Here is a 14,699-nt window from a genome sequence, read left to right on the forward strand (position 1 = left end):
CCCTCCCTCTCTCCCTTCCTTTGCTCACCCCTGTGGCTTCGGCGCGAACGGAGAGGGTACAGATTCCGCCCACCTTCCTCGCTTACAGACGCCTAAATGAGCCGCGTTCGCCGGCTCACGCACGCAAGCTTACACTCGCACGTACACCCACGGCATGCGACGACGATTGATCGCCCTTGGAATTTATGCTTAACCTCGCGGCAACGCCGGCGTCGACGGTGGAAAAGCGCCTGGAGTGACCGTGCAATTGAATAACAGAACCCGCGAAATAAAAAAAAAAAGAAAGATGGCTTCTTTCCGATGGTGGTGGTGGTGCTGAAAACCAATTTGCAATGAAATTGCTGCGGAGAGTCTCCGAGTGGTCGGAGGTACTTGGCTTCCGATGGGTGGGGCCCTCAGTCCAGGGCTTCGCTTGAGGCTGCTGCTCTGCGGGCCCGGTCAATCAGACTCAGCTGATCTTCCAGGCTCTCGCTGACCAGCAGCTCCTCACATCGCTCCGCTGTAGGGTGTTGTATGGGGAGTACGGCAGTGATTGGCTGACATGCCCACGTGATATGGTATAGGGTGGCTTTAGTTGAGGACCATGGGCAGCTTGGAGGGTATTGCCGTATGATTTATTAAGGTAGTGTACACCTTGAACGAATTAGCGCAGGAGGCAATATATATATATATATAATATAGGCTGAAAAATCCTGTAGTAGGCAGAGAATGCTAATCGCGTTAGAAGTACGTCGTTACTCTGGTTTACTTAAGCACCTGCGCTTTGTGCCCACAACAACATATCATATTTTGAGCGCCTGGCCACGGAGGCATCATGGATATGTTCGCCCCCATAATCCTAAATCAACAAGTAATTCTCCCATTGGTATTACTACACTGATTTAAAGTCATTCACACGCAAGAAACCAAGAGGTCATGGGCAACGTACGCAGGCTAATTAAGCATTGAATTTCCCGTTTTTGAGGCCAACTTTGGAAATTGACCGCCAATAACAAAACACGTATGCCAACTGAGATTTCTTTGTGCCGTCTTAGCACAGGCGACACATATGGCACTCGCTCCTGGCTCTCGACTAGTGAATGAACCTTGTATCTCCGATTTATGTGGCGATACGCTGGCGATCCTTCTCGTCATGTTAGAGGGCCGGGGAGTACAATATAAAAAAAATGTTTGCAACAGCCTAAAGACAACGCATTCCCCTCCAGTCACCAATGTTTCTCTGCCATAAACTAATTCTTGGCATCAGGTTACATTTAGTGCATTTACAAGTTGTTGGTAAATGGCGAGTCATCAGCCCAAGAGAAACGCGGCACATCCTTTAATAAGGGGCTGCTGACGCTGTACAATTTAAGTCAAGCTGGTGCTTCCCTGCTCTAGCGTTGAAGTGCTTTGTTGAGGCCCTAGGGCTACTGTTACCCACACGTTTCTTGCCTCGTGTATTGATTGGTCTTTTATGGTCACACCACGCATTACTTTTTTTTCATTATTTTATTACTAATACGCTTTACGCCCTTTTCGGCGCATATTTGTAGCCCACTTTACAGCGATGTTACATCTACCACTCACAGCCCATTTTTTTTTCAACTGGGTATTGATCCCCTTTTTCGTGGCTTTCTTCGGCGATATTTGGCCCTTGTGCCTATTAAACCTATAGAGGGTCAGCAGCAGCGGCTGTTTTCCAGCCTCTGTACAGCCACACTACTCCTATACATGTAATCTTTGTCATTTATCACGTAAGCTACCACGTTATTGTATTTTTGGCGATCTTTTGTCATCATTGTTCTATGCGACATAAAACCCCATGGATATCATTACATCAGCGAAACGGGAAGGTGCGTTGATAAACAATTCATGGCCCGCGCCTTGTATACATGTAAGAAGGCATGCATTACGCATAACCCGTGAACTCTCGCGGTTGTGAGCCTTTGTTTCATTAAGCTGGTGGAAAGCTTGCAAGATCGCTTTGGCTTACTAGTGCAAGTACTGTACTTCAATTAGGAGATAGATATGTTGCGTCAGTCGCCCTTCAATTTCATTGCAGGCAAAAGAGATAGAATTCATGGACACTTACGTCACGTAGCTAAAACTGTTGCATTTCTGTCAGAAAACTGTTCATCGTTATTTCTTTCTGTTCGGGCCCTGTGCCGGAGATTAAACGCTCACTGCACATGTCAACTTTGCAAGGACGAAGACAAGCTAGTTCTGAATCTGCCCGTGCATTCACCATGGGCACTTTACGGCACCTCCAGAGTTTCAAAGCTAAAAGCTCACGATTGCTCGCAACCTACTGCCCCACCTGTGAGCGCTGGGGACACCGGGCTCAGGCACTGTGGTATACGATAAAAGAGAGAGCCTCTGTGGCAAAATACTGATTGCATTTGGCCTACAAGCAGCGCAAATGGCACAACATAACCTTTCAATACATCGTCTTCGCCCAGTGGCATTGCGCAATAGAACCATCTTCAGGACCAGCTTGCATTTACGTTGAAACGCAATATCATAGCGGTCGGCAATTTTTTTTTTTTTTTGCTTGCGCGTATCTGTTATCATTTACAACCGGAAAAAGCTTACGGCTACACAGACCAATTCTTTCTTTTCCGTGAGTTGCAAGATCACGTATATCAGGAAATTGCAAGGCTTCAAGCATCATGTGCGAATGCTGCCGTGGTGCGTAAATGTGTTTTTCAGCAACTGGTGATTCCCAGTAAGTTTTGAACAGCATTTTCACTACCGTCGCATTGATAATCAAATGTTAGCTGCATATTGTAGAAAGCCCATTTTTAGGGATGTTCACCCATGACATATTCGATGGCAGTGCATAGATAGCACTTAAGCTTTCTATTTAAACGCAATACTTTCTCGCGTATCTCATGTTTCTCGGACAGACGTAGTGTCGAGCCCACGACAGCGCAGGCACACCGGCTTTCGAACGAGCTTGTAAAAGGTCCATTTCCGAGGAACACGACAGCGACCGGCAGTTAGGTGCTGCCGCAACAGCTAGAAGCGCTGTCCTGCAAGAGCCTTCCGGTAAGTAACATCTTGTTATGTCGTAAATTTATGCTGAAAACGCGTTCTTTTTCCCCTAAAACCGTTCCCCTGTGTTTTTCTTCGCAGTGGGAAGGACGTGACCGGCTCGCTCCCCACCCCCTCTTTTTATTTACCTCAACCGAGAAGGTGTGGCCGAGTGTTGCGCCCTGGCACTGCGGCAGCCCCATTGAACTTTTGTACCGCGGCGGCCTACTTCCCTCTCGTAGCCTTCACCATGACTTCCAAAGATATAGAAACGCTGTGCTGCCTCCTTCACAGCATTAGGGCGGAGGATCTAGCATGTCTGGATGGCATGGGTTTCTCGTGGCTTCCGCAATTAAGGAGACGAAGTGTGCCCCAAGCCGCTGGCGTTATACGCCGCTGCCTTCAAGCTTTAATGGACCCGCAGAAGCGCCTGAAGTGCGTGGCCATGCTCACCTCTTGGCTCATACCCCGAGGCATGTTCCGTCCGTGGACACTGTACCGGCTCCAGCAGGATGTCAGTATGCCTGACGATTCAGTATTGTTTGTGGCGTTGGCGGAAAGGCTGGCTCCTAACTACAGTGAGATCGAATGCGGTTATACTGCCTTTGATGATTTCATGGGACTCGGTGTTTTCACGAAAAAGTTTGGCCATCAGCAAGAGCACGACATAATGTGCTTTTGCAGATGGCGTGGGCTGCCCTTTCTGGCTGTCTACGCCCAGGGAATTTTACTTCATCGTGTAGGCCTCTCGAGCGCGCTTACCTTTATTCTTGGTGATCTTGAGCAGTGCCTGTTTGGGTTTTATGGCGACTTGGACTCCGCGTTCGCAGCAGCCTACAGTAGCTTGTCACGCTGAGAAAATCTGAAATGTCAACTGTGTAAGGTTGGCGAGATGTGTATTCAGTGGCAGAGAAACCGTAGGACGAGGCATAGGCCAGGAATCGTGGAATTTACTGAGTCAAACTTTTCTTGCACCAGGTTTATTTTTGAGTAAGTAGGTATAGGGGAACGTGCTTGCTATTTTACATCGCCCCAGTAGCAACGTTGATTATCAGAGGAGTTTAATTGTCCAATCATTCCTTGAGCTGAGTGATTTGTGCACTAAAGAACCTTGGTATCAGGTGGAAAGAAAGATAGCTTTTAGTTTTATTGCTGCCTTTGGCAGTATCCAAGGGAAATGTCCGATGTTGCTGGTATGAAATTTGACAAAGACCTCAGTTTCTCTTGAGAAATCTCGAGATATGTTCTGCTTACGAAAATAAAAATTTGAAATATACCGAGAACGTGCATACTTTTTCGCCCATCTCCAGAATAACTTGTCCTCAGGTGAGTGAATTCCTGGCTTAACACGAAAATGTTGAGTTTGAGGTATACATTGCAAGCTACACTGTACGCGTGGCACAGCGGGCTGTCAAGTCTTGATCAGAACTAGTGCTGCAAAAAAAATATTTTGATTTGTCGCTAAAACGCATAGCTGTCTCTGACCACTGACACGGGACAGAATGAATTTACACTCAGAGCGACGGCTTCCCCGTATTGACAAAATAATCGTGAAGACCGTGTTTTTTAGAGTGATGCCGGGGTCGCTCTGTACAGATACGGAAACTTGGAACGGAAAGCGTTCCACTAGCTATTACAAGAAGCATCACGCAATGCCACTAAGATCTATAGGCAATGAGCAAAACGAGAACAAAGTAAAAGCGGAAGCCAAACGTTTCGACAAGTAGACGTTTTTTTTCAAAGCAATTCCACTATTCGAAACGTTGGCTCCCGCTTTTACCTTCTCGCTTTGCTCGTCGTCTTGAATTTCCTTCGCCTGCCTTTCCCGTGTTTTTAATACGTTCTCTAGATAAGTTTTCAAGGTAGCGGCACGCCTTCCTGCTCCAACCGCCTCTACGTCATGCTACTGAATCGCCCTCAAGAAAGTTGAAAACTAGTCACGCAGTACAGAAAAATAGGAATTCTTGTTATGTATAGTTTCACAGCCAATATCAGTACTTCATTCATAAAAAAAAACATCATTTAACACATATAGTAAGCTTTTGTTTCCATTTTAGTACAGGGTATGTTATATAGCCAAGCGTAACCTGTGCTGTCTGTTAACACTGTGCGCGTTATATTTCATACTACTAGCCATGACCTTTCGCATGCGCTCTCTTCGATCCGAATTCAGGCTCGTTACTTGCTCTCCACTCCAACGGCAAGAAATACAAGAACAGCCATCGCTTAGCCTCAGCTCATGCAGCGGGAATCGCATTAGGTATGGTTTTTCGTTGTTGTTGAGATCGGCTCTCTGCTTTGAGACTGTTAGGGCTACATAGACGAACATGGTTGCTTGTGGCGCCGAGAAAGGAAGAGGGTTTCATTTTAACCTAGCAGATGGCCCCGCAGCCTTTACGTTGACAATGCGGAACGGTTCGAAAGCCTAATTGTTCATCACATTGTTGTTTTCTACTCCGCTCTTGCACGGCCCGCGATAAGGGTGACGAGTAGAAGCTAACTGGACGCCGAGCAAATGACGCGGTGTGGGTATGTTCAGAAGTACTTTTTTGTTCGCTAAGCAAACCTCAAGGAACTGCCATTAAAAATTGAACTGGAAACCGAAGGAAGCGCCAGCAATCAAATGAACGCGGCCTATATTTACGGTGCCGGAATATTTGTTCTTGTGATGTATCACCGACGCCGGCGTCTGGCTGCGTTTTCGCACCGATTGCCTGGTCATAGAGCTCTTTCGGGGCTTCGACGCGTGCGGCGTTTAGGTCGTAAAAAAAAAGAGCTTGGATTCATGGAGGATAGTCTTCCTTCATAAGCGCCGTTTAGAAGAACAATGGTTGCGAGGTATGGGAACGCAGGTGCTTGCACAAGGTGAATATAAGTTTGGTGCATTGTTGCGCTGCGACGGGTGGCGCGGACATTTGGGCCCCAACCAGACGTACCCGCCGGATTGCGGCCGCACGCGCAGCACCGTGTCTAAACGCGTACGGCGTCAGGCGCGGAGACAGCGTCGCATGTCGACGCGCGGCAACGTGAAGACCTTGCACGGCTAGGATTTTTGCGCCCGCGCCGGAAGCTACCGCGCGCGTCACCTGCTTGGCGCGCCTCACGTGGCCACGCCTAACCAACGTGACTTCCGGAACGATTCTTCGCGCGGCGCGCAGGCAAGCCCGGGCAAGCTGCGTGCGTTGTCATTGGAGATCCGCGCGGACTTTGCTATTTTATGACGGCAGCCGCTGTGGTCTTCAGCCGTAACGGGTGCATTACTAACGAAATGTTCATCGCCGAAGTTCGGGACCTAACACAGCGTGCAGCACGAGTAAGGCGCGAAGCAGGCGAGTGACGCTATGCCGACGGTGCTGCAGGTTTCGCCGTGTCAACAACACTCGGTATTAGGTCGCAGTTGAGCTGACTGAAACATTAGCAGTCCTGCAATATCTTTTTTAAATATACAAACAAATTTTAAGTTAACATTTATTGCGCTTTATTGAGATTTTAGCACATTGCTTAGCGTGACCGTTAAGCGAAGCTCGGGCTGCCTTGAACAAAAACACCTCGCGGCATTGCACCACCACGGCAGAGCACGCGGCGACGCGGGCGGCAACTCGTGCATCGTTTGGGTGCGCGCCCTCTTCCTCCACCGGTCGCGACGCGAGGTCGAGTGCGCACGGCGCGTGTGGGCACGTTCCAACGCATACGTCTGGTTGGGGCTTTACGTCGTTATATGCGTCTGTCGCAGGCAACTAAACGCGGACGAAAGCATTTTGATGTATTCGCCTTCCTCATTGTCCGAGGCTCCAGTAACTATGAAAGAGTTTCGGTTAGAAGTGTGCGTTTGTATGCTCAGAGACTTTTAACAGTGAAGCTGTATACCTTACCGTGCAAGGAAATTTTCGTGTCATTGGCGTGGTAAGCAAAAAACTCCCTTACGTGTGCCGATCCCGAAGATAGCGCTATGTCGGGCTGTTACGCGGCGGAGCTGAAGCAGGCGGGAAGCAATCTCCATACGTGGGCCGATCCCGAAGATCGCGCAATGCCGGGCCCACCCGCGGCGGAGGTGAAGCAAGCGGGAAGCACTCTCCATACGTGGGCCAATCCCTAAGATAGTGCTATGCCTGGCCGAACCATGGCGGAGGTGAAGCAGGCGTGAAGCACTCCCCATGCGTGGGCCGATGCCGAAGCTGGTGCAATGCCTGGCGGAGCCTCGGCGGAGGTGAAGCAGGCGTGAATCACTCCCAATAGGTGGGCTGATACCGAAGATAGTGCAATGCCTGGCCGATCCGCGGCGGAGGTGAAACAGGCGCGAAGCAGTCCCCATACGTCGGCCGATCCCGAAGTTAGTGAAATGCCGCGCTGACCCGCGGCGTAGTTGTCATCATCATCATCAGCCTGGTTACGCCCACTGCAAGGCAAAGACCTCTTCCATACTTCTCCCCGGTCATGTACTAATTGTGGCCGTGTTGTCCCTGCGAACTTCTTGATCTCATCCGCCCAGCTAACTTTCTGCCGCGCCCTGCCTCGCTTCCCTTCCTTTGGAATCCAGTCCGTAACCCTTAATGACCACCGCTTATCATCATCATCATCATCATCATCATCATCATCGTCGTCGTCGTCGTCGTCGTCGTCATCATCATCATCATCAGCATCATCATCATCAGCCTGGTTATGCCCACTGCAGGGTAAAGGCCTCTCCCATACTTCTCCAATTACCCCGGTCATGTACTAATTGTGGCCACGTTGTCCCTGCAAACTTCTTAATCTCATCCGCCCACCTAACTTTCTGCCGCCCCCTGCTGCACTCCCCTTCCCTTGGAATTCATTCCGTAACTCTTTATGACCATCGGTTATCTTCCCTCCTCATTACATGTCCTGCCCAGGCCCCCCCCCCCCCCCGCCATTTCTTTTTCTTGATTTCAACTAGGATGTCATTAACTCGTGTTTGTTCCCTCACCCAATCTGCTCTTTTCTTATCCCTTAACGTTACGCTCATCATTCTTCTTTCCATAACTCGTTGCGGCGTCCTCAATTTAAGTAGAACTTTTTCGTAAGCCTCGAGGTTTCTGCACCGTACGTGAGTACTGGTAAGACACAGCTGTTGTACACTTTTCACTTGAGGGATAATGGCAACCTGCTGTTCATGATCTGAGAATGCCTGCCAAACGCACCCCAGCCCATTCTTATTCTTCTGATTATTTCAGTCTCATGATCCGGATACGAGGTCACTACCTTTTCCTAAGTAGATGTATTCCCTTACCACTTCCATTGCCTCGCTACCTATCGTAAACTGCTGTTCTCTTCCGAGACTGTTACACATTACTTTAGTTTTCTGGAGACTGCTTTTTATACCGACCCTTCTGCTTTGCCTCTCCAGGTCAGTGAGCATGCATTGCAATTGGTCCCATGAGTTACTAAGGAAGGCAATATCATCAGCGAATCGCAAGTTACTAAGGTATTATCCATTAACTCTTATCTCCAATTCTTCCCGATCCAGGTCTCTGAATACCTCCTGTAAACACACTGTCAATAGCATTGGAGAGATCGTACCTCCCGGCCTGACGCCTTTCTTTATTGGGAATTTGTTGCCTCATAATGACGAAGGTGTATTTCGCCATTAAGGGGCCCACATACACAGCTTCGATGGTCATCCTTCTTCACAGAGTGGTAGGGTACTGAGTTTTTGTATTAAAACAGACTGGTCATTCTATTTCTTTGTTTCATTGAACTGGAAACATTCAGCCGAGCATGCCGTATCCCGTTTAATATGAACGCACCTATTCGCGGATCAACGTTCAATAATTCTCCTTCGTGCTGTCGGTTGGGTTTTGCTGTTGTAGCGCCAATAGCAATACCATTTTGAATTCGCCCTAATGTCTTTCAAGCATGTATTTTATTTCGCTTCGCTCCCTGTGGTGTGGTTAGCCAGGGTCAGTCTGTCGCATTCATTTTTCAGCAATAGCTGTCATTGAATAATAGGTGTGAAGCGTATTGTTCGCAAGCTCACTCTTGCGAAACGTTTATTGGGATGATTGTGGTAATGTGAAGCGAACCTTGATGTTTTCTTCTACATGTCCTTCCTATGGTAGTATCTGTTAGACATCCCGGCATACGGGCTAACGTGATCTGGCTGCTGGGCAATTCCAGATTGTTTCACCGCACTTCGCCAACTGTGGGACTTGACTTTGACGTCACGTCATTTCGCTGCATAATGTGCAGCGTACACATGCGGTATTCAATCTCTCTCTTCCCTCTTTTCATTCCCCATCTGTTACCTCTAGTTTAGGGTTGCAAACCGGACAATCGTCTGGTTGACATTCTCGACTTTCTTCTCTTAGGCTTTTTGTCTCTCTCTCTAACTCACAAGTAGTCTGACACTTGTCCACTGTACCCCTATAATTCGTTAATGTTACTGGAACGATAATTTCTCCAAATGCTATCTGGCGTAGAAAACGTAACCCCATCTCGAGCACAACACTTACCACGTAAGCTCAATGAGAGCGAGAAAATACGTACACGCGTCCGTGGAGCATAATTAAACTAAACATTTGCTGTATGTGAAAGCGAATGCGTGCGCGCCTCGCTTCATTCTAAAACTCCTGCCCCCCCCCCACCACGTGATTGGCGGGGGGGGGGGCATCCGTCTGTCCGTCCGTCCGTCCATCCATCCACCCACCCACCAACCGGCAGCTGCTTGGAGGGCGACGGTGTCGCACCAACGCGTATTGTCCCCGCGTATTGCCAGCACCCTCCTGGGAGCTTCAGTACGAAGCTACAGCTTGTTATCACCTTCAGGGCTTGAACTTTCAGGCTGAACTGCCAATTTCATCTACAAAGCTACCCCTCTCTTGCGGGAAGCAAATAGTCATTACATTTGCTAATATTTTTTCATCGCTAGTTGGCTTGGCGTTTTCTGCCTGCAAGTATTTTGCCTACTAGATGGGTTGCCATCAACCTTCTAATTTCAGGAATGGTCGTTAGGACAGTTGCAACTGTCAGAGAAACTTCAGTCAGTAAAACCAACGTTAGGCCTCGTTTCCATTGCTCTGCTTACATGGTTTGCATATCCGGTTCGAAATAGCAGAGGACAAAGTGTCTCCATACGGAGAGATACTTTTGAAGTTTTACAGAACTTATAGAAGAATGCTTGTGGCCATTATCATAATTCACGTATTTGTCCCGGATTACTCAAAAACATGTTTTAGTTGCTGGAGAAAGCGGAACATATATTCAACAAATGACAAACAATTACTAATCAATTCAATACCGTCACGACACAAACCGCAATTAATGAATTCTTGCCGGTGAGTTGGCAAGGCGTGCGGACCTAGAAGGAATTTAAATGAACGGCACTAGTTTGAGATATTTATTGTCAAAGTGAGCGACTAAATACATGGTTTAACTAGGTAAAGTTGCAGGCCAGCCAGTGAGACATTGTGAATAAAACCGCTGCAAACACAGGACTGAGGTTGCCAGAGAACGGACAGTTGTATGTACCGCCCTGTGTCTGTAGCCGTTTCATTCACAATAAATACATGGGCGTTCCAGTTACTTTTGTGCTTCAATGCATAGTAACGCGTCTTGTTAGAAAAGGAAGTGGAAGAACAGAGCATATTCGCCGCGAGTTTGTCGACGCATATCTCGAAACCTGTTTCCATTGCCCTAATTTGTTCTTAATTAGCGCACCCTGCAATCTCGCAATCTCACCGGCTACTCTTCGTAAACTGCAATATGTAGCGTAAATTAATGAAGAAGGTAATTAGGCAACCTTCGACAATTGGTTAATTATGTGCTTTGATGTCTCCCACAGGTAATGTCCGCTCTCTCTTTTATCTCCGCAACGGGCGAGCGTCTGCGACCGCAATTAATGGCAGCGCCGCGATAGCGGAGCGGGGCTCCTCCGGCCACGGTCGCTGTGGCTTCGGGTCTTTTGACCAAGGCTGGACGTACATTATGCTCGAGCTCCTCCGACATGAGATAGGAAACGTTTTTGCCGCTCCGAAGGTAGTCAGTCGGGCTGGCTCGCTCTGCCGTGACATTAAGCTGGAAAGGATGTACTTTTTGCCAGCGTATTCAGTTCAGTTGTATTTCCTTAAGGACCACTCTTCTAGTCGTATAACATAACTTGCTTTTTTTCACGTGTTCTTTCTGCTTTTATGCACTTTCGAAAATGTAGCTTTATTGTACAACTTTACTGTATACCTGTGCTTATGTTGCAGCATCAACTGTACCCACCCGTTATATAATACTCCTAGCCAGCCTATAGCGCAACAGCTCCGCGCTTCGGTGCGCGTGCGTGTTTATAGCGCACAGTTTTGGCGCCTTTGTTTAAAAAAATTGTGGGGTTTAGCGTGCCAAAACCACATTCAGATTATGACGCACGCCGTAGTGGAGGACTCCAGAAAGTTGGACCACCTGGGGATCTTTAACATGTACCTTAATCTAAGTACACGGGTGTTTTCGCATTTCGCCCCCATTGAAACGCGGCCGCCGTGGCCGGGATTCGATCCTGCGACCTCGTGCTCAGCAGCACAACACCATAGCCACTGAGCAACCACGGCGGGTGCCTTTGTTGGAAGCTAGTGCAACATCTCGACGATCAAGTGCTACTGCTTGCGTTAGCTCTCACGTCACAGCTTGGCAACTCATAATCAGTTCCAACATTAGCTTCGATGCAGCCGCACGGAGATGTAAAAGTGCGCCGTCAATTTCACGTAGCGCCTTTTTTGGAGGGTGTTCGCACATGCGCTACGTGATGGTGCTGAAATGTGTTTTCCCGCAACCTTCAGCTTCATTCGGGACTCCGCTTCTGTCCACTAAGTATAAATCCCAAGACAGTCTGGGCATAACCGATTTTCAACGCATGCCTTTTCCAAGGTAAAGCGGCCTATCTCAGAGGCACGTAAAAGTGGCCGACGACAAGGTGTTGTGCCAACAACTCGAAGCACTATCTTGAGAGAAGATTCCCGTAAGTACCAACTTCACTTCTGAACACCGAACAAGTATTCACCGGCTGCAAGAAACTGTTTTCTCTGTTTCGTTCACGCCAGGACAAGATGCAACCGGCCCTATGCGTATCGCAAGCAAGAAACCGGCGAGGTGTCGACTGCTAATATCGCGGCAACTACGGACGAACACCCTCACATAAGACAGTTCTCGAAGCATTTCCTAACTTCTGCGATGACACATAAAGATATAGAAACGCTATCCTGCTTCTTGCGCAAGGTTCGAAGAGAGTCACTTGTGTGTCGGGACGACGTGGCACAGTCGTGGCTTCCGCCAGTGAAGAACCTGAGCAACGCCTACGCCATCAGCGCCATCCGAAGCACCCTTAGTGCCGTCTCCAGCCCACGAGAACGACTGAAGTGCGTAGCCATGATGTATTCTTGGCTTGCACCTTTGGGCGTTTTGCACGCTTGGATACTCTATCACGTGAACGACCCCGTGCAAGTGATCAACCCTTTGACTGTTTTTGCGGAGCTGTCGAGCAACTTGCTGCCTGATCACATCGCGGACACGTACGGGTGTGCTGACAATGGTAGTTCCGTCTGTTTGAGCGTTCTCACGACCGAAGATGGGTTCTGGACGCTCGAACACAGGCTAGTGTGCTTTTGCATGTGGCATGGGCTCGCATTTTTGGCCGTGCATGCTCCTGGCGCGATAATCCATAAAGCGTTCTTCAGGGCCGCCCTCGCGGCGGTTCTCGTGGATCCCGAAAAGTGCGTGCATGGCTTTTATGCAGATTTGGAGTCGGCGCATGCAGCAGCTTTGAAAACCTTGACAACCTAAGGACGAGTTCAGTTATAGCATTGAATTTACATGGTTCAGGAGAAGCGAGTTAAGTGGCGAGAGGTACGCACTTCAACCAAGGCAATTTCGTAGGCGACGTTCATTTGCAAGGCATGTAGTTGTCTTTGCTAGAGCCAGAGCGAGCATTGATAAATATTGGGCGGGTTTAGACGTATATGTACCATTGGCGTGTATTAGTAATCTCACTGTGCAGTACAAATTTCATTAGTGGATGCACTTTTTATAGGTGGTGAGAGGAATGCGCGGTGTTTGAGATTATTTGGCTGTGCGCGTGACAAATGCCTGGTACGGCTGTCTGCATATTTGACGAAGAGATCGTTTGTTCGACATCTTTATCAGTGTTATTTTGCAAATAAACATTCTGTATGTAAATCTTATGTTTTTGTACTATGCTTACAAAATTGCTGGCAGAAGGGGGGAAGAATTGTAGCTTCAAATGCTCAAACTCTTTATATTCTAAGGGCCTTTTGTTCCGAAATGCTGAGACAAATTTTAAGTCTACACCAGAGTTGCAGTTTCTTTAATCACACTCTCAAACACCTTCGCCTAAAAAAATGCGCGGGCAGACATTGCACGACGTTGTCGTTGGGATTGCTAAAAATCGCGCACGTGTTTATACACGGTGACCTAAATGAAACATGTACTCGCACTGTGGATTCGGCCATATCAATCTTCATCGCAGGTGTAATTGAGTCGCCTAGCAAGACGCTTATTTAGGCTGCTAATAGGCCTTACTCTTCCTTAACACGAGCCTACGCTCCAATCGTACTTTTCATATTTTCTCGAACTATGCGACTCGTGTAAGCGGAACAGATCGTATCACTTACTAGTAAAAAAATATTGGAGATAAATTTGTAGAATGCCAAAACACTTCGGGCTGGTACGTCGAGTAGGACATCTGAGTGGTCTGATAAGCATCCTAGGAATGCTCGTGCGAATCATGCGCAAAGATAACTTAATTGCGGTAGGAAGCGCATTTTTTTCGTAGCTAAATGCATGGGTACAGTGTGGCATTTCCAGTGGGTGAGGCAGCATCCGGCAAAGTTGCAAAACGCAAGCGGTCGCGTTTTACGGATACCCACACAACAAACGCATACCCACACCCAAAGTACAATAACAAAATTACAGGGGGCAAGGAAAGCGACCTATGTAGGTTCTGCTCACAAACAGGGACACTCGCACATGTAATGTGGGAATTCACCTCGTTCCCGTTTTCTCATCCCCCGGTGAGCAGTGGGACAGCCTTACTTAGGTACGAGGACGTCAACCGACGGCTTGAACTGGTGGACTGGGCGGATAAGGCCGAGCAGGCCCAGGGCCTTACTTGAGCCCGATCCCTCAGCCACCTCCCCCTTCCCCATGCCCCCTTTTAATCAAGTTTACCACCACGACCAGTCGTGGAGCAACAATCAGAGGGCGTCCTGTTTTCCGCTACGTTTGAAACCAGCACTACGTTCTCAAAACGAAACTTCAACCATTTAATGAAGGCGCTTGAATACTGTGCTGCGGTTTTCTTGTGGTCGTTGTCGCTTCAAAAATCGTATGCTGCTCAACAGATAAAAAAAAAAGTAGAACTGTAGGCGAAACTTTTATTTATTTTTTTGTCCAATCTTTCAAGGTTATTTTTGGCCCTTACATCTCCAGTGAGGCACAAATACGGTTATTTGAAGCATCAGACTCCCTGATTTAAATGTTACGCCGAACACAATGAGACCAACTAGCTCGATTTCAACTTTAGATTCTGGTAAATTGATGGGCATCTGTGATTTTTTATGTTATATACTGTTATACTGTTGTTATGTTTTATGTTATGTCCACCTGACCTGTGTCAAACTTTGGGCCATGTTCTGCTTCATTCACCATTGATAATAATCAATGTAAGTTTACTT

The sequence above is a fragment of the Dermacentor variabilis genome, chromosome 11 (assembly GCF_050947875.1).
Source record: "Dermacentor variabilis isolate Ectoservices chromosome 11, ASM5094787v1, whole genome shotgun sequence".
NCBI classification, from domain to species: Eukaryota; Metazoa; Arthropoda; class Arachnida; order Ixodida; family Ixodidae; genus Dermacentor; species Dermacentor variabilis.